The sequence below is a fragment of the Felis catus genome, chromosome F1 (assembly GCF_018350175.1).
Source record: "Felis catus isolate Fca126 chromosome F1, F.catus_Fca126_mat1.0, whole genome shotgun sequence".
NCBI lineage: Eukaryota > Metazoa > Chordata > Mammalia > Carnivora > Felidae > Felis > Felis catus.
Window position 1 is genome coordinate 12,636,838 of NC_058384.1, and position 19,477 is coordinate 12,656,314.

Here is a 19,477-nt window from a genome sequence, read left to right on the forward strand (position 1 = left end):
CAAAATGCTCCCACTGTGCCTTTTCTACTTGGCTCTCTCGGGCTCTCTTGGCTTTCTCTCCAACTCATAGTCCTGTTTTTCACCTTTGCTTTTGGCACGGGGTGTTCCAGAACAATATTTTGTAAGCTGCTATGAGACATCTCTTTAGACCTCAAAGGGGCTTTAGACCTCATGTGGACTTCCATAAGCACTGCTACTCTCAGGCTCAGCTTATTGTCAGCTGACCACAGCCTGGAAGAATCCCCTGTATTATCACTGCTACCGTTGCGTGTGTGTGTGTATGTGTGTGTGTTAAAGGGACTCCTCTTATAGACTGAAGAACCCTCTTGTAATCAAATCACCTCTCCTAACTTTTCTTTTTGCCATAGATAACAAAATGTCTCAAATCGGGCTCGGTCGAAACGATGGGGTACTTCTATTACGTAAGGTGCGAACGGTAAGAAAAAGTAACAGAAAATTTCATGGCCACTTTCTTTCTGACCCCAGTTAACAATGGATGGTTTACAGAAGAGGCAGTTGTTCATGATGCCAAAACCCTGCCGGAGCAGGATACTGTCTCTGAGCACAAGGTTGGGTGGCTTGTTTTTTAATTCCGGGCTGGGTTAAAGCAATTAGAATGAAACTGATGATATTGGCTGCACTGAGAGAAAAGGGCTGCCTTTTGTGTTGTAGACATACCTTGTGGAAGTGAAAACAGATTCAGGGAAGTCTAGCCAGAGGTTAGACTATCCTAGTTTTGCGTGGTCCCACCTCTCTACCTCTCCATATCCTCCTATACTGTAGGCTGTCCAAATTAACCTCCCTTCTCTTTGCCATTTCAAAGCATTAGCATTAGAGCATGGTGGTTAAGAGCCTGAGCTCCAAAGCCAAGCAACTGTGGATTTGAATCCTCGCTCCATCGCTTCGTGACCTTGATTCCACTTAGCGGCCTGCTCTGTCACTGTGACATTCGAAAGGTGGCTGTGCCCATCATGGTCCATTCTCCACCCTCCCCACCTGTTCTCTTCCCTAGTAGTCTGCCCTCTGTGGATTTATCCACAGGATCCCTCGATCCGGGCTTCCGGCTGGTTTTCACTACATGGAAGCCTGAGGGGATATCTACGCCCCGTTTCCCTGGATTTTCCTCAGGCCAGCTGCTTCCCTCTACAAAGGGGTGCCCTGTCAGGTGGTCCTCCCCACTTAGCTCTCTTTCTGGCTTCTGGTAATCACTGCCTCCTACCCCAGGTTTGGGGGTGGCAAGGGCCCCAACACGACTTGCATCGGGGCGCTATGTGATCCCTTACGAATGCCTTCTACCCTGCCTATACTTTGGCAGACAGTGTTTTTATTAAAACCTCCTCCAATGAACCTATTTTTGAGGGCTCCATCTGTTTGCTGCCAAAGCCACAAACATATCTGAGACTCAGTTTATTTGTATGTAAAATCAGTATAGGAATCTTTTTTGCTCCATGGATTTGCTGTGAGGATTGAATGAGGCACTAGACCTTAAGTCAGGTGTCACGCGTCATACACAGAAAGCTTTTGATAAGTTTTAGCAATTACTATTAGTTGTAGCAATATCATTCATCTTAAAATAAGATAGGGGCACTTGGGTGGCTCGTTGGTTGGGCATCTGATTCTTGATTTCGGCTCAGGTCATGATCCCAGGGGGGTGGGATAGAGCCCTGTGCTGAGCACGGAGCCTGTTTGGGACTCTTTCTCCCTCTGTCTCCACCCTCCCCTGTTCTCTCTCAATCTCTCTCTCTCTCTCTCTCTCTCTCTCTCTCTCTCAAGTTTAGATAAATAAATAAATAAACACTTCCAAGTTCTGTCTTTCTAATACTTACGGATATTGGTTTTTTCCTACATTATCCTGTTGTAAGAAATGTGTATTTCCCACTTTCCTTTCTCTTCTCTCTCATGTTTTGTCCCTTTAGCCAACTAATTAGTTTCTTAAGAGATAACTACTAGGTAATGCGAAAGGATCATTTGTTAAATAAACAGGCCGAAAGAGATTATGGTTATCAACAGAGGCACAAGTTCCTATTGCTAAGCGACAGCTATGGACAAACAAGTAAAAATAAAAATGAGTTCCTACTGAGGGCAGGTACCCTGAAACCTGCTTGCAGGTTTCAGCTCATAGCTTAGTGAGTGAGTTAATCTATTCTCCATACGTGGAGTTAAGAACAGAAAATCTCTCTACAAATAGAAGAAATCCAACCCTGCTTAGAATGGTGAAGCTCTGGCAAAAGTTAGCAGGACGAACTGGTTGACCTTCGCTTTCCTAATCTTCAGTTCTGTGATTGATTGACAGAAAGAGAGAGAGCAACAGAGAAGCTTCCCAGGAGCAGGCTTAGTCACTAGTACCTAATACCATCAAGTTTTAGTCTTTGTTCATCCAAATGCAGAGCATTGCTTTGTACAAGGAAGAGTTGAAAAACATCTCGGGAACAGATGTAAGAAAGCACTCTTTTCTTTTTAGCAAAAATGTGGTTACTGTAGGCCACCATTGTCAGAACAGAGGACACCATGCTGACTAACAGAAACCAGATGCTCTGGTAAAGGAAGCCATGGATAAATATGAATTATTTTCAGCTGAATGACCTTCAATTATCTCCCTGAATGTGGAGCCCTGGTTTTCTGCCATAATCTTCCTTTGGGTACCTGGAGAAGAGAACAACAAAAGAGCTCCATTATAGAGTGATTTACGGAGGACATGTACAAGGGTCATCTACGGCGTATGAGGAAGGCAAGGAGAAAGAACCAGAAAGCGAGAGTAAGAGCGTGTGCGAGAGCCTGAGAATTAACTCAAGGTCAAAAATGAAAGCACAAGAAATATAGTTTTGGGGGTAGAGTCCTGGCTAGGAACCAGGAGTCCCGGGTTCCAGTCCTCATTTTGGTACTGACTCATTGAAACACATGGGACCCATTCAAAATATATTTACAGTGAATGAAATCTCTTAGCCTCATTCTTCCACCACTGCAAAATAGGGTTAGTCTCTGTAGATATCCTAATCTGGGGATGCTATGAGATGGGATAGTAAGATGAGCCACTTTCCTCTCTAAACCTAGTGTTCTCTCCTTTATCTCCTGTACCGTCCTAGGCCCGTTGTTAAACATCTCGAAGATGCCAAGACTGAACAGTCATTCTCCTTCCCACTAACTGCAACTTGTTCTGCACCGGCTTCCCTTTACCAACCCCCTTTTTTCATCTCATTATTATTTTTATAACTAGTACACCTTTTTAAAGAAGGGGAGGGGTGGTGTGGTGGCAGGGATTTTTTTCATAGTAAGAAAAGTGTTCATTGAAAATAAAACCTTTGAGGGAAGATTCACTTGTAAGACTCCATCTCTCTTTCATTGGATTTCGCTAAATTGTTCTCGACGGTTGCGACACCCACAAGAACATCGCTACCTACATTGCTTATGGAGCTCCAAGTTCTCACTGACAAAGTTAAATTCATCCTATTTTTTTTTTCTTGGCTCTCCTCAGTTCTGTCTCTCTGTCTCTTTCCTGCCACTTAAAGACAATTTCTCTCTCTCTCTTTTTAAATCTATTTCTGTTAACAGATCCACTGTTTTTCCAGAAGTCTGGTTTAGTAGAGCCTCCTCCTTTCCCTAATTAAGTTTACTGATTCTGGTTCAACAACCATCAAGAAATCAGAAATTTATTTTTGGGTCCTTGACTGAGGCCCAAGACTAAGAGGAGCTCTGGGATGAATAACGAAGACCAGATCCCATCCAATTTCACCTTCTCAACAACAATCTCTCCATCAGTGTTCTCCTCTGACTCCTGGATAGTAATTCTCCCTGCCCCCCTTCATGGATACTTCCTAAAAGCTACGAACATGCCATTATTTCTTCCATCTTAAAAACTACCCCCTCGGGGCACCTGGGTGGCTCAGTCGGTTGAGCGTCCGACTTCCGCTCAGGTCATCATCTCGCAGTTCTTGAGTTCGAGCCCCGCGTCGGGCTCTGTGCTGATGGCTTGGAGCCTGAGGCCTGCTTGGGATTCTGTGTCTCCCCCTCTCTCTGCCCTTTCCCCACTCATGCTCTGTCTCTCTCTATCTCTCAAAAATGAATAAAATGTTAAAAAAATTAAAAAAAAAACTACCCCCTTACACAGTAAGACAAAAACAAAACCACCCCAAACAGAAATAACTGTATGGGTTTCCTAGAGTCACCACAACACAATGCCACCGACTGGGTGGTTGAAACAACAGAAAAATACTTCTCACAGTTCTGGAGTCTAGACGTCCGAGATCAAGGAGTCGGCAGGTCTTGTTTCTCCTGAGGTCTGTCTCCTTGGCTTGCAGATGGCTTCCTCCTCCCTGCGGTCCTCACATGTGCCCATATCCCTGCTGTCTCTGTGTGTCTTTCTCTCTTCTTCTTATAAGGGCGCTACTCATGTTGGATTAGGGACCATACTAACAGCCTCATTTTAACTTAATTCCCTCTTTAAGGGCCTTATTTCCAAGTATAGTCATTTTCTGAGATCCTGGGGATTAGGACTCCAGTATACACATTTTGGGGAAACAAAAAATTCAGGCTATAACACAAACCACCACCAACAGAATAACGAAGACCAGATCCCATCCAATTTCACCTTCTCAACAACAATCTCTCCATCAATGCTCTCCTCTGACTCCTAGATAATAATTCTCCCCACCCCCCTTCGTGGATACTTCCCAAAAGCTACAAACATGCTATTATTTCTTCCATCTTGAAAACTACCCCCTCGGGGCACCTTCAGACCACCAGCAGAACACCTTCTTTTTACCCCACTTCTCTCTCTTACTATCACCTCATTTTCTGTTCCCCTGTCTGAAAGAACTTCTTGAGAAAGTTGTATACGCTTGCTGTCTCCAGCTTTCTCTTCCCACTCCCTCTTAACTCACTCCACTCAGCTTTTTGCTTTCACCAAAGCTACTCTAGGCAGGGCCCCTAACAACCTTGATGAAAATCCAGTGGTCTTTCTCAGTGTTCATTTTCCCTGCTAGAGCACCAGCCTCTGACACAGTTGAGTGACACTCGTCCTTGATATCCTCTACTCACTTGGCTTCCAGAACACGGCACTATCTTGGTTTTCCTCCTGCCCTCTTGGTTATGCTGTCTTGGTCTCTTTTCCCGATTCCTCCTCTTCTTCCAGAACTATTAGTGTTGTAACCTCCCGGATTCTCCTCCCTATTGACATTCGTTCCCTTGGTGAACTTACTCAGTTTCATAATTTTAAACACCACCAAGACCCTAGACTCCCAAATTTATATCTCCAGCCTTCACTACTGAATTTCGAATGCTCATGTATCATTTCCATATGTACATAATATGTACAAAATCGAATTCCTAATCACCCTCCCCAAACCTGCCCCATCTGTTATCTTTTCACCTCAGTTTTTTGGCAGCTCTTTTTAGTGGCTCAGATGAACAATATTGAAAAATTCTTGACTCATCTCTCCTTCCATATTTTACTCACCATGAAATCCTGTTGGCTCTACTATCAAAACGTATTTAGAATCAAATCACTTCTCACTACCTCTGCTATCACTAGTCTGTGCCAAGACATGATCTTCCCTTACGTGGATTACTGTCATTGCCCCCTGAATGGTCTCCCTGAGTCCACAGTTGACTCCCTAAAGTCTATTCTCAGTAAAGCAGCCAGAGTGATGCCTTGAAAATGCAAGTCTGATCTTGTCAAATCCTAGAGCTAGAATCCTGCAATGGCTTCACACGTCATTCATTGGAAAAGCCAGTCTTTGTGACGGCCCAATGACCCTTCACTATCTGCCCTGTCTCCCATATTTGATCTCATCTTTCAGGATTTCCCCCTCACTTGCTGTTCCAGTCACATTGGTCTCACCTTTTGTGGCACACAACGAGAACATTCCTGCCTCAAGGCCTCTGAGCTAGCAGTTTCATCTGGATCATTCTTCTCCCAGATACCCACATGGATAACTCACTCTTCTCCCTCAAGCTTTGCTCAAATTATAGCTTTTCAATCAGGCCTGCCCTGACCACCTTTTTAAGATTGTAAGTTTCCTCAAACCCATCTCCCACCCTTGTGATCCCTCTGGCTCTATTCTATTTTTTACTCTATTTGATCTATGAATCTATTCATTAGAACCTATCACCTTGTGATGTACTATATAATTTGCTCAATTATTATGTTTAATGTCTTCATCTACTATAATGTCAGCTCCAGAAGGGTAGCAGTTTCCTTTTAAATCTGTTCATAGAGATATTTCCTTTTCTGGTATGTTTTAGCTTTGACTTCAAATTAGATATCATGCTTTAAGCTATTTGATAATGTATGTAAATTACTGAAGGTTTCAAATTACTATTTATTCATGTGTGCATTCATTGGTTCATGTATTTTTTTTTGATGCAGAAATACACATTCTGTTTATAGCCCTTATCTTTGCATTCGTACTTATTTTTTTCATACAGTTGTGAAAGTTCGAATGGAAATGCTTAAAGAATAGAATGTGTTTTGACTCTTCTGGCAATCAGTAGTACTAAAAACCAAACATCTTGGATGATCCAGGATGGTCCTATTTTCAAACATCCTCTCCTCGTGTAAGAACAAATTTTGACTTCAGATATTATGGTTGGTGTGGCATACATTTCCTATGCTTTTGTCCTTTCTTGTTCTTAGGTGCTTGGGATTCTGTGTGAGAAGAGGAAAGGTTTTATATCACAAGAGAACAAATATAGTAATTAGTTCTACTGGCATACATTCTTTTTGGTAGTATTATCTTTCCATTTGGAGAAAAGTAACTGAGAATTGACTAACTGACCAGCATTTATTGAGCAGCTGCTCTGTGCCGTTACAAGAGCTTATATTAGAAAGACCTTGAGGGAAGGGATAGAGATGCATTCATCTTTGCAATAACTTTCTCCAGTCCAACATGGCCAAGTTTAATCTACTCGTTAAGAAATGTATGAACCCTTTGCTACGTACCGGTCAGAGTGCTAGATGCTGAGTAATTGATGATGGTTATGTTTGGTATCTGATTTCAGGAGCTTGCAATAAAGAAGGAGAAACATACCAAGAAGAAAAATTGATACAATATAGTGTGACAGGTTCTGTGTCGGGCATTTCTTCAGGATGAAATAGAAGCACCTAGAATGGTTAGCTCAAGTATCATTGTTTTTTGGAAGCTTTTCCTAGGTCTTAAGGAGGGTTGGTAGGAACTCGATTTGTGTTTAACAAAGCCATTGCTATGAAAAGTTAACCACAACACAAGGCCAAATATAGTAAAATGGCCAGTGAATGGGAGAGGTAGTGAGTGCTGAAGGAATTTGCAGGGATGGGTGGTTTATACGGACTGGGACTGAATGCCCAGACCCAGTCCAACTGAGGATCCCCCAAATTTCATTAAGATGAAATCTTTGGTCCGACGTCCTGTAAGTACGGACTCACAGGTCAGTTTACGCTGATGAACATTCTGGTACCCACTTTGGAGTTAAAACAAGGATAGCTGAGTGGATTAATTTTGGGGTGTGTCACATTCTGATCCCCTGAACAGAGATTCTATTGACATCCTGTGCAGCTATGCTCTGAACTTTCCCTTGCTACTCTTTGTGGGACCTTGGGAAATAAATCCTAAATGAGTGTGACAATTAAGTCTGTAAGATGATCTGCCTACGCTTATTAAAAGGTAGTGAAGTCTCTCTAACCAAAGAGGAGTTCTTTACATCTGGGAAGGAGAGAGTTGGATTCTATTCTGCGTCATCTATCATAAGCTTCTAGCTGCGGTCCAACAGTTGAATATTTATTACAAGCAATGAGGGAAGAGGCAAGAGGAGGCCAGTTTGATTTTCCAGATCTAAAGCTGTGTTTTGAGCCGCCACTTGAAAAAATGCTTTGACTTAAACACTGAGCCAACTTGATTTGGAACTGTCACCACCAAGAGAGAAAATGTCTGGAATCCTCGCGGTGTCATTTCTGGGTAAGCCTGTCTTTTATGACTTGTTGTGCATTACTAAGGAGAGACAAGTGAATCCCGTGTAGGGCTGGGGACTACATGAAACCATTAGTGCTGTCGTAGCAGGCAGAAACAAGACCACCAGGCAGCACAGAAGACCACCCAACACAAAACATGAGCTCCCATTAGCCACATCATCCAGATTATACGCTCTTGACATTTGCATTTCAGAATGTTGAGCCACCAAGCGTGCTCTCGGATAATTATTGCTTTGTGATGATATTTAGCAACTCTCACAATGTGGACCACCAATTCTGGTTTGGGTTTCTTCTTTTTATTAGCACCATCTGAGAATGTCTGTGGTAGAGACATTGGTGAATTTTGTCTGTCCTGTGGCCAAAGGAATGAAAGGAAAAGCAACTTAGTTTGTTAATATGGAATAGTTCAGCGACAAAAAGCCCATGACACATGTCTGAAAAAGACTTCATTGAGGGCTTTTTAACTTTTTTTTCCCCTTCAAATAAAGCATAGCAGAATGTTTACTATTGCTTCTTAAAGTATGCTCTGTGTGCAAAGATCCTTGTACTAATTTCAGAGCTTTGGTGGGATCTTTTACCCAACCAAGTTTTCTGGTCACTATTTTTACTTGAGGCAGACCCAGCTGTTTCTTAGTTTAAAAAAAAAAAAAAAACAACAACACAAACTGAAACAAAATAAAACACTTTTTTCCCCCCTAGAGGAAGTCAATATGGTTGTCCAAGATATGTTATTTCTTTTACTTTTTTATAAAGGAAAAGTCGGTCCAATTTCTCTTCTTTTCTCCCTCTCTGCTTAGACTATTCCATGCCTTTGTTTAATTTTATTCCATCCCTTATACTAAGTGTCTTGGTCAGATTTTTTTTTAATGTTTATTTATTTTTGAGAAAGAAAGAGAGTGTGAACAGGGGAAGAGCAGAGAGAAAGGGAGACACAGAATCTAAAGCAGGCTCCAGGCTCTGAGCTGTCACCACAGAGCCCAACACAGGGCTCGAACTCACGGACCATGAGATCATGACCTGAGCCAAGTCAGATGCTTAACTGACTGAGCCACCCAGGTGCCCCTAAGTGTCTTGATCAGATTTTAAAGTCTGAATTTGCCAATACGATTCTTGTCTGATTCACTTATTTCCTGATGACACTTTTGTTATTTAGCGTTTTTTTATTGTCTTGTATTCTTCTCTTGCATTCTCATTTACTAACTTAACATTCTGTGCAAGGTTATTTACAGATTTCCCTAGATATTTACAATCCCTTACCCAACTACATCTCTCTCATCTTTATAATTTTAAGCCTTTTAAATTAAACTTTTTTTCAAGACAGTTTCCATTTTCTTTGAGCAGTTTGGATTCAATGAGAGTGAATTACATAATCCTTAAATTAATTACTCATCATCTTCACTTTCTTGTTGGAACTTACTACCCTGAAGGTCTTGCTGTGAAATTGATTTGACATGCTCTTGTCATTTTTCATAAAATCGCCCTTTGGTGGAAGTAACGATGAAGTACCTCGGTACTATTATAGAGAGAGGTTAAATTTGATATCTAATGCATAAATCTCTTGATTCAAACCCTTTGACAAAAGTCAGTCAAAATGGATTTCCACTGAAGTCAACCTCTAGAGCAATGGAATGGGCTCTTTACCAGTTCAGTCTATCGCTTGAATAAGGGGGGAAAAAAGGCAAGAGTGTAAAAGGGCTAGACCTTGAAGAAAATATTCACGAAGGTCATGGATTTGACAGTTTAGATCCCTGTTTCACCTCTGCGCATGCATAATTTGTTTTTGAGTTCACTGTATATGCCATGATTTCCAGTAACTAATCCCAAATTGAATTCCATCCTGGAATGTTGAGGTTTCCAAATGCTAAATTATTTACCAGTTATGGAATGATCCAGATTTCTCAGCGATTTGCCCAAGTTTCTTCTGACCATCATTTCTTTGGTATTCTTACAAGAAACCCTGAGTTTCTCAAATCGGTGGATAAAATCTTTGGGTTTACTTGTGTGTTTATCTTCCTTCTCACCCAGGAGACTTCTCTACTTTCCCATGCCCTGCATCATTCTTTAATCTCCAGGGGCTGATCTGTCCATTTCCTGTGGGGTAGATGCTTATTAGCTCAAACGTACGTAATTATGAAGTTTCCCCGCCGGGTTCTAGGAAGGTAGGAGGAGGAGGTCGTTCTTGGTGCCTGGTGTAGAGAGTTTGCATCTCAGGAGCGGAATCACAGGCAACAATTAACCAAGCATTTGTCAAAAATACTGGCACGTGCACAGGTCTCTTGGCTCCCCAAAGATTTGCCTTCTGCTTCGCTAACCTCAGGATGCTGGCCAGCCACATGGAAAGACAGCCAAGCACATCCAGCTCATGGAGCCAGAGGCTGCTCCACTTGACGATCTGGAAATCATTCCTTCACTCGGGAGGTTCTGGGGCCTCTTTATTTCCTCAGAAATGAGGCCCACCCAAATGATTTCAAGAGCACACTGCAGCACAGTCTCCACAGGCAGACAAGCTGTGAAAGTTGGAAATCTGTAGCTCCTCTCCTCCCCCCTTCAGTGCGGGACATTCTTTTCCCAACCACGTAGGTTTACAGCCTCCCAAGACCTTTCTCATGAGAGGCAATAGAACCCTGTGTCAGGTTTAGTTAAGATGAGTGATTCGGAAAGTCTGTAGCTACTGAGAATGAGGTTCCCAGTTGAGTATCAGCAGTGACCACAGGAGGTGAGGGTTTGCCTCTCTTCCATCTGTTGTCAGGAATAACAGAAAGAAGCAGAGGGCTCTGGTTTCCCTCTCGAGTCCCCAGCTTCATTTCTCAGAACGGCCAGTGGTGCACTGGGTAGAGGATGAGGTTCCCCGTCCGTTTCCCTTTCCTCGGTGGGCTGGCCACGTTGAGAAGGAAACTAGAAGGGAGATCACCTGAATGTCAAGGTCCTATCCAGGTCGGTATGTAAGCAGATCTCTTTCACCTGCAGTACTGCTCCAAGACGTCTCCAAGCCAAAGACACCACTGTGACGACAGACCCATCCTCCATGCTTGTTTCCCCTTCTGATCTCAGGTCAAAAAGGGCCTTTCTTTGCCAAACAGATACAATAAACCTAGGAGAACAGGACCAATAAAAAAATGGGAATTTAGTGGAAATAAACTTAGGCTCTACTGTTCTTTTCTCCTCCTTCCATTACTTCCTTTCCATCCTCTAAATTATGAAGCAAGCTTCAATAACAGTCTTTCCGGTTTCTGTATCTAGTGACATCACTCTCCACCTTTGAAACCTCCAATGGCTTGCCGCCATCTGTGGAACGTAGTCAATGGCCTTCAGCATGATGCCGCACACCTGAGCTCAAGCCTCGCTGAATTATCCCAGCTCCCCAGATCCTCAGGCCCTTTCGAGTCCAATCTCTGTGAGCAGGCCACTCTTTTGACCTGGGGTGCCTTCTTCCACCAGCCTGCTTCCGAACTGCTTCTTCAGAACGCAGCTCGGATATCGCCCCCATTCGCGAGCCCTCTCCAGCCCTCCCTTCCCCACCGGCAGAGCCCTGCCTGCCATCTTTGCACGGTACTTCTTGCTAACAGGCCGTATTTTGTCATTGTTGTTATTGTCGCTCACGCCCCTCCCTTGCGCGTCTTCTTCCCCGGGAGACTGTGATTTCCTTTGGAGCAGTTTTGTGCTGTTATCACCTCCACCCCAGGAGTTCTAAATGCCTGCCTTATTGGGCTCATTACAGTGTTGCTGAATGGATGGATGGAAATTTAAAAGATAAACAAGCCATATGTATGTGTGTGTGTGTGTGTGTGTATCCCATTTCCTAAGTTCACACACCTTGAAGACGCTTTCTCTTCCCTTTTTTACATCCTATAGGAGTAGCACAGTCCTTCATCTCTTTCCCTTCTTCTTGTCTTTATTTCTTGATTTCAACTCTTTGGAGAAGGTGTTTAGCACAGCCTCCCTCTCCCCACCATTATGACCATTGTTGCCTTCTTCTAGCAGAGCCCCAAAGACCTCAGGTCTTGCCAAGCAGCCCTCTCTCCCGGCTGCAGCACTCACTGGGGTCCACTGTCCCTCCCCTGCCCTTTGGGCCTGGGGTAGAAATCATTTCCCCCACTATGGCCAGTCCATGGGTTCTTCTTCCAGGCCTCCGTCTCTGTAAATCCTTCATTAATCCTTCATTAATCCTCTGTAAATCCTTCATAATGCTTTTTGCCCTTTGAGTGTGCTGTTTCCCACCTGCATCCTCACTGTACTGTGCTCAAATTATTGACTTACTGGTTAGTAATCCTTAATTTTATTATTATTTTTTAAAATGGGGTTTTTTTTTGTTTTAATTTTTCTTTTTTTTTATGTTTATTTATTTTTGAGACAAGGTGAGAGACAGAGATCCGCAAGCAGCGGAGGGGCAGACGGAGGGAGACACAGAATCTGACGCGGGCTCCAGGCTCCGAGCTGTCAGCCCAGAGCCCAACGCGGGGCTCGAACTCACGAACCGTGAGATCATGACCTGAGCTGAAGTCAGACACTTAACTGACTGAGCCACTCAGGCACCCCACCCCCGAAATGTTAACGTCTATTTTTGAGAGAGAGAGAGACAGAGACAGAGTGCGAGTGGGGGAGGGGCAGAGAGAGAGAGGGAGACACAGAATGCGAAACAGGCTCCAGGCTCTGAGCTGTCAGTGCAGGGCCCAATGTGGAGCTCGAACCCATAGACCACGAGATCATGACCTGAGCCGAAGTCGGACGCTTAACTGACTGAGCCACCCAGGCGCCCCACTAATCCTTTAATTTATAAACTAAGAATACGAATTTCTTCCACGTATTTACATCACACCAATCACCATGGGTGTCAGGAGCCAATGCCTTGACAACGCTTAGTGATTCGTGAGAAATAGCCTGCATCGAAGTTGAAATTTGTATCTTCAATCTCTGTTTCCTGTTCCCCATCTGTTTCCTATTCCATCAGCAAACATTTATTGAGCCCTACTTGCTCTTTATTCTTATCTTTGATTTGAGATCTTATCTTTCCCCTTTTCATGGGAAAATTCTTAGACCGTAAATCAGAGACCATCGATTACGGGCCATGTAATTGTCAGGCAAGAGCTAAGCCCTGGTTTCCTTATGGATGAAACGGGAGGGCCAACGCCCCTCTCACAGAGCACACAGAGCTGTTGAGTGAATCAAATAGGGCAATTTCATGAGTAACTTATGACAATCGTATTTACTGCTTGTATGGTTTCTGCTGTTTTCATGTTTACACTGTCAGTATCTTCCCTCCATAGTGTGTCTTTCTTTTTTTTAACGTTTATTTGGGGGGGGGAGGATGGGGGGGCAGAAAGAGAAAGGGACAGGGGATCTGAAGTGAGCTCTGCACAGACAGCCGAGAACCAAGTGTGGGGCCTGAACTCATGAACCATGAGATCATGACCTGAGTCGAAGCTGGATGCTCAACTGAGCCACCCGGGTGCCCCCATAGTGCGTGTTTCTTAACAACATGTTTCTTTCCTGCTTCTTAAGTTTCCTTCTCTTTCCATGATATTCTTCCCATGCTCCTCTTCTGCACGGGCCACACATTTCACTGGCCTCTTCAAAATGCTTCCTTGCAAACATCTTAAAGAATGGTTTTGTTTTTTTTCCCTTTGAGAAAAACATGAAAATTCAGCAGGAATTTAAAACGCGTGCCTGGAATCAAACAGATGTGTAATTTACCTTTCAGAGGATTGAGATTTTTGACAATAAAATCCATAACGACCAGCAGAAAGCTTCTAGGGTTCAACTGGCCAGGGCCTGAATATTCTCTTCTCGTGCTACTGTTATAATGAATGGTCTAATAACATGGCTCAAGTGTTGTCCCTGTCCTGTTTCCACTTATTCTCAGTTCTTCTTAATTTTATTTGTTTAATGATTTATTTGTTCAGTTTTGAGCACCAGACATTTGCTTGGTGCTGTGTTTTTGTGAAAGGCGTGCTCCTCCCTCCCAGGGAGCAAGCAGTCACATGGGGATAAAAAGGAACATTACCAGAGGCGCATCTGGTAATTACAAGACATGTTAGGGAGAACACACGACTGGCTTTTGGTCCGATTTGTTCCCTGATGTATTCACAGCATCGAAAGCTGTGCCTTGGATATAGTAGGTGCTCAATAAATATTTGTTGAATTTATGAATGAATTTTAACATAAAAAATGTTGAATGTGAGTTAGTCGGTTAAAGGGAATGGAGTGAGGGGTTGGAACAAAGGGAAAAGCATATGCAATGGCCCAGTGGAAACAGAAAGCATATTAACTATGAGGAACGGAGGTTTCTGTTCGGTGAGGGCTTAGAGTGGGGGATGGGTATGATGAGAGTTGACCCAATAAATCAAGGGACCCCTTAGTAATGAACGCCAGCTACTCTGTACCTCCCACAGATCAGGGACTTTACATACATTATCTTAAAACCTTAAAATAATGCTATGAGAAAGAGTACTATTCAGACTTCTTTGTTCGCTTCAACTCGATTTCACCTAAATACAAACGGTGATGTTATTCGAGAACCGTGGCGTACCTGGTCCACATACTCCCCTGATGACAGACAAGGTGACCAGACTCCTGCACTTGAGTTCAGCTGCCGCTGCAAAGAAGAATGCAGGTTTAGGACTGTTCTTGCAGCTGCTCTCGGATTCTCATTCTTCAGGAACACATTTGAGAGGACCCTCGATAATAAATGATCTGGAGCTTTCAATTGTGGTGCAAGGTTTCACTGAGCAGTTGGATGCCAAATTTCAGTAAAATGTGGAATGAGTAAACTAGAGGAAGTTGAACTGGAGCATAATTCTCCTCAGAACAAAGAATCCTGGGAAAACACTATGTTCCCTGGCTAACCCATCAAAAGGTGTGAGTTTTGGAGTGGGCTATACCCAAACAGCAGGAATTATGACTATTTTAAATTCTAAAAGCTTTCAAATTAGTGGTTGGAAATTTACACTAGGGGTTAGCATTATGAGGTTCCAAGAATCCTAGGCTTTTTGTGTTGGAAAGGGTCTTACAAATGTTGTAGTCGAACTCCCTTGTTTTGTAGATGCGGAAACTGAGGTCAGAGAAGTTCCACATGTCACAGCCATGCCTGGAGGTCTGTGTTATCTCCACAGCTCCATATTATCTCCTGCTAATTTTTAGGTGCTACTTTTCTGTTATGAAAGGCTCTCTTTTTATTTGATTTTTAAAAATCTATTGGAGAGAGAGAGAGAGTGAGCAGAGGAGAAGGACAGAGAGAGAGAGAGAATACCAAGCAGGCTCCGTGCCCAGTGCAGAGCCCAATGTGGGGCTTGATCTCATGACCCTGGGATCACGACCTGAGCTGAAATCAAGAGCCAACGCTCTTGGCCGACTGAGTCACCCGGGTGCCCCTGAAATGCTCTCTTTAATTAACTAATAGTGTGCGCAGAATTATATTACCCTTGTTTAATGGTCTACTTGCCAGGCAGCTGTCCATTTAAGAAACTATGAATTCTTTCCTCCTTTAAGGATGTGGAAAAACTCCGTGGAAGGAAGAAGTGAACTCAGCACAGTATTCGTTCATCGTGGCTTTATTGCCATTTGTTATTTTTACTATTTTTACTTAATAATTCATACAATTCATCTAAGGAGCTCAAAATACTTTGCATATGTATGTGTGTGTGTGTGTGTATACACACACACACACACACATATATATATATACCACACACGCATGTATATATACCTTAATTGTTCCACAGCATGTAGCTAGTATTATTAATAAAATATTAGTTTGAGAAACCAAAGGTCAGAGTGATTGAGTTACTGGCTTCCCTTCAGGTCAAAGAGGAATCACAACCAGAATCCAGTTCTGAAGAATCCCAATTAACCTCAAAGGTCATTGTTACCCAGAGCTTTTGCTGGGAGGGGCCTGTGTGCAATGAAAAGGCAGATTATAAGGGCCTCAAAGAGTGCCCGGAGAATACCTGAAAAGCTTTGCCATCATCCCTCCCTAATTAAAGATTGAGTTTTGTTTTTTTTTTTTTTTTCACGAGAACTTCACGGACCCACTGATGTGGTGGTTGATGCAGGGTTTTTTTTTTTCTGTCATCACTGATGGTGAAGCTATAGTAGGAAAAGAAAACACATAAAAACACCTGGTTTGATGGAAGCCAATGTGGAAGCATCTGGTACAGTAACTAGTGGGGAGGGGGTGCTCATTAAATGTTTGTTGATAGAAAGAAGGAAAGGGAAGGAGGGAGAGTGGAAAGGCGGAAGGATTTTTAAAACAGCTTTCGAAACAGAAAATTCAAGTAGCTTAGTATCCCCACGAGAATGTAGATGCGGTATTTACACCTCTTCAAAATACTCTATCTGGGGGCGCCTGGGTGGCTCAGTCGGTTAAGCCTGCGACTTCAGCCAGGTCACGATCTCGCGGTCCGTGAGTTCCAGCCCCGCGTCAGGCTCTGGGCTGATGGCTCGGAGCCTGGAGCCTGTTTCCGATTCTGTGTCTCCCTCTCTCTCTGCCCCTCCCCCGTTCATGCTCTGTCTCTCTCTGTCTCAAAAATAAATAAAACGTCAAAAACAAAAAACAAAATACTCTATCTGTTGCAGAATTTGTAACTAAAACTTGGAGTGAAGTTTTGAGTGGAATTTCCAGGGATATTTGTAAAAAAAAAAAAAAAAGCTATTTTGTTGAGATCTCTTGTCATAGGTTTGCATAATTGAAATAGCTTGGCCTTTTGACCCAAACTGTTGCATAAGAAATATTTTGTATGTAGTTACACAGATCCAAGTGCTAGCACTATATTAATTGAGTATATGGAGCTATGGAAAAGAGACTCTTCCTGAAAGAGAAATCTTAGTTGGCAAATCCCTTTTGTTATAAAAATTATTGAGCTTAATTATAACATGCTCTAAAAAACCTTTGCTAAAAGTACTCCGTAACCGTAAGACTCATAACACGTAATCTTAGAGGAACGGGTTTTGTTAAGATATTTTGTTAATTTTTAAAGTTTTTGTGTTTTTAAAACACGTGCTGGAGACAACGAGAGATGATAGAAATACCTTTCTGTGTTGGGTGGGGAAGGAAAGGTTAGTGATGTGCCAGGATATTCTGAGTCACTTTCTAGAACATACCTTTAATCCAAAATTCTAGCACCAACGGTTGGTTCCCAAAGAGGTCCAGTTTCTTCACGAAATAAAAATGCAAACTCCTGTGGCCAAGTCTATCCGAGGCCCTCCCCTGATTGCCCTTTCTACCTTTGGAAACTTCTCCCCACCAAAGAAAGCTGGGTTTACTGCCTGTTTCCCAAGCACCTCTTCTGTCATGCCTTGTCTTGTCTTGTGTTTCTTGTCTACCTTGAGTCCTCTCTGCCCCACCCCACTTACCTGCCACCCACACCATACCAATCTCCACCATTAAGACAAGAAAAGAAAAATCCCAGTTGTAATTCGAATTCTACTTCTTTTATAAAGGAAATAAATTCGAAATGCTACCTCCTTTGTAAAGAGCGCCCCATCCATCTTACTAGGCGACTCACTTCTTTTTCCGAAATCTCTGACTTTATAGTCAGTGCCACACCAGAGGGGAAAACGCTCCATCCTGTAGTGTCCTTCTTGAAGCATACTTTTCTTCTCTCGTCTACCGGGATGTAAAGGCAAAGACCTGGATTTGTCTGTTCCTGAATTATCTACAGTCTTAACACAATGCCTGCTCTATTGTAAGCGCTCAGTGACTATTATAGTCTGAAAAAGCCTCTCACGGGACATCACAGGAACTGATTACTTTCTTTCTTGAATAATGATGGTAAAATTAAATAGCAGGAGCACCTGGGTGGCTCAGTCAGTTGCGCATCTGACTCTTGATCCCAGCGCAGGTCTTGATCTCAGGGTCATGAGTTCAAGCCCCTCATTGGGTTCCGTGCTGGATGTGAAGCCTACTTAAAAAAAAAAAAAATTAGAAGCTGACATTCACTGAGGATTTACCATGTGCCAGAGAGTGTTATATAAGTAGTTCCCATCTGTTCCTTGCCTGGACCATCCTATGACTGGGATATTCTTACTGTTTTCATTTTATTGATGAGGGAGCTGAGGCAAAGAGGTTAGGGGATTTGCTCAAGTTACACAGCATGGCCTGGGAAGGCACCAGGATTAAAACCCATGCAATCTGACTCTGGCGGTCTTGCATCTTTCTTTCTTTCTTTCTTTTTAAATTTTATTTGAGAGAGAGAGAGAGAGAGAGAGAGAGAGAATACCAAGCAGGCTCCGTGCTGTCAATGCAGAGCCTGACATGGGCTTGATCCCAGGACCCTGGGACCATGACCTGAGTTGAAATCAAGAGCCCGACGCTCAACCGACTGAGCCACCCGGGCGCCCCTCACTCTTAATTTCTTTGCAAACATCTCACCACGTTCAGCCTTGCTCGAGTCTCCCGAATAAATCTCGTGCGGGCACCTTCTTTCCCAGCTCATGAAACTCCGCAGGTCCTCTCTTGGAAAGACCACATGTGGTGCGGTTACCAGCAGTGAGCGAGACCTGGGCCATCCTCAGAGAGCCACAGTGTCTGCTTGGTAAAAGCCATTTTCCTGACCTGCTCCGAGCTTGGCCCCCTCGAAGAATATGCAGGCAGACATGTGGCAGCTAGGCGCTCCCAGACTCCAGTGCAGGGCTGTGTTAGTGTTGGCAGCGGGGGACGGTGTGCTTCCTCCCCATTTCATGAACTGTCACATCAGCCTCTTTGATCCTGCCAGGGTCTCGAATGTGCCAGAATCGTTACTCCGCATTCTTGCTCTGTTTCAGATGACTGCCGGGGAAAACGCTAAGGTCAGTAATGACCAAGGCAGGGAAATGTCGCTCCCTGCCCGGTATACCGTTTATATACTGCGTCCTCAGAAAGGCTCCGGAGTGGAGGCGTTGCTTATTTTTACTGCCCCGAAGCCATGAAAGGGGAAAAAAAGGGAACGAGCAGAAATTGATACATCTGGAACAAGAGCCAGGCATGATTTACTCACATTTTTACCTGACCTGAAATTGCTTATTTAGAAAAAAGAAACATTATAAAGCCTCAGGAAAATGTCATGAATCAGAGCCAGCGCGATTTCACATTGGGGCTCCATAAACTTTTTTCGGTGGAGAAACTGTCCAGGAAAATCAAATGAGCCAAAGGTAGGCCTGCCACCCGACCGTCTCCATAGCAACCGTTTCATAGAGAGCTGCCTCCGGTGGTGCAGCCGAGGGGGACTCAAACACTTGGGGTTGGATCAGATGGAGACCTGCTGGGTCACCTGAGGTTGTCCTCACTAGGGCACAGGGTGAGCCCGGGTTTGGGAAAGTAACAGACAAGAGACTTTCACCAAAACACTGCTTCGTTGCCTCAAAAAATTGTTTTGAGCTAACCACCCACTACATCCCTGAAACGTACAACTCCAGGAAGTTGGCAGGAAAAAAAAAAAAAAAAAACAAAAAACAACAACCCAGTTGATTAAAGCCTTCCAGCCTGTTCTAATGGTTCCCTTACCCCGTGTGCTCTTGGCACTTTGTAAGCAATGTGAGCACAGTTATGAAGCAATTAAATAA

General features: G+C 43.5%; 1 protein-coding gene across 12 annotated transcripts in view; it reads right to left on the reverse strand.

Moving 5' to 3' along the window:
- SELP (selectin P) overlaps nt 1–19,477 on the reverse strand; it is a 1,134,746-nt gene that overhangs the window by 559,895 nt on the left and 555,374 nt on the right. The window lies entirely within an intron of this gene.